At 33.4% G+C, this 1,675-nt stretch overlaps 1 pseudogene; it reads left to right on the forward strand.

Annotated features, from left to right (window-relative positions):
• The first annotated feature begins 336 nt into the window (after positions 1–336).
• LOC120588122 (MOB-like protein phocein) lies at positions 337–992 on the forward strand (annotated as a pseudogene).
• The last annotated feature ends 683 nt before the right edge of the window (positions 993–1,675 follow it).

The raw sequence follows: 1,675 nt of genomic DNA on the forward strand, positions 1-1,675 counted from the left end.
GGCAAAACTGACACTAGAAGACAAACGAGTTAATTCTCCAAAGAGCTGAAAGTTACGTTCAAAGTACAATCTAGACACTACCGAAATATCAATAAAGTGCAGATGCCTAATGAAGTTATTGTCAGGTATGCAAAGATTCTAAAAGCTTACCTCCCCCACGCCCTTTGTCTGGAGATACTTGAGGATGTGATCTGGCAAAATGAAGGAGTAAACCAAAAATCAGGAAGACATAAGATACAGGTAACTGGAAAACAAAAGATGCATGGACCTTTCCAGATGTATGGCACTATGCATGAGGCTTAAAAATGCAATAAACGCAAAATCAAGAAGGACATTATGGTCATGGTGGAGGGGATGGCACTACTGAGGCAGAGCAGGCCAGGCACAAAGACATAGGATTTCTATCATTGGCCAGATGAATCCTTTGGTGAAACGGAAAGTACACTAGCTCTTCAGCAGTATATTCAACAGAACATGAGAGCAGATTGCTCCAATACTGACAAAATTCTTGAAGCATCTGAAAGCTAAGATGGAGGTTTATGGAAGTATGAACATTTAAGGCAATTCTATCTTAAGCTAAATGGACTTGCTATCAAACTTCAGCGTGAATGCCATCCAGATATATGTACAGATGACAGCAACTGAATAATAGGTTTTCCTTCGTGCAGCTCATAAAACTCTGAAAGATTGTCCTGATATAGATTATATTAGACACACACTTGATAGTGCTATATGTCTTCTGAAGAGCAGAAAATATTTTCCCAGCATCTGTACCAAAACTAGAATCAGTATGCCATAAGATTTACAGAATATTTTCAGATGCTTATTTTTCATCACTGGCAAATATTTGATGAATATAAAATGAAACATTTTTGTGTCATCGGTTTACTAAATTTGCGATAAAATATAATTTGATGTCCAAAGATAATATGATTGTACCAATTTTAGAAGAGGAAGTTCAGAATTCAGTTTCTGGGGAAAGTGAAACATAAAAGGAATCATATAGAAAAAATTGTGCTAATCATATAATTAACATTAATTACGTACTGCACATATCATTTTAGACACATCAATCATGTATCCATATTACAGCCTCGCTGTTTAGTATAGGTAGGTTTTGTATGCTGAATGTGGCCTTTTAAATTGGAAAATACTTTTTAAGTTATTCGTGAGCTGTATATTCACCAGTGTTGCACTTATGGTTTTTAAATAAGATTAGTATCATTTGTTTATAATGCCTGTTAATAAAATAATAACGGTTTGGTTAAATAAAAAAAAAAGACAACTGTAAGAAAAAAATAAAGGTATTTAGAAACAATAGAAAAAAAATAAATCTAGACAAGGCAGAAAAAATGTAATCAAAGCAAATCCTTTGACCCTACAATGAAAAATCTTTATGTAATCATAATGTAAGTACTATTTTTCAACTTTGTAGAGTTAGAATTAACCTATAGATATGCCTTAATTATATTCACGGAGAAAATTTTACATGTTTCAACAATGGTGTGTAAAGGTAAAACTACAAATGGCAAACATTGAGAGAAAATGAGAGACGAAAGCTGCAGCAAGAGGTAAGGAGACTAATATTTTCATCTGACAAAGCAGGGAGTCAAGAGACAACCTTTGTATCTGGTAATACAAGAAATAATGATGTAAATATTTTGTTTAAATTTCC

This window comes from Pteropus medius, unplaced genomic scaffold (genome assembly GCF_902729225.1).
Source record: "Pteropus medius unplaced genomic scaffold, Ma_sr-lr_union100, whole genome shotgun sequence".
Classification (NCBI taxonomy): Eukaryota; Metazoa; Chordata; class Mammalia; order Chiroptera; family Pteropodidae; genus Pteropus; species Pteropus medius.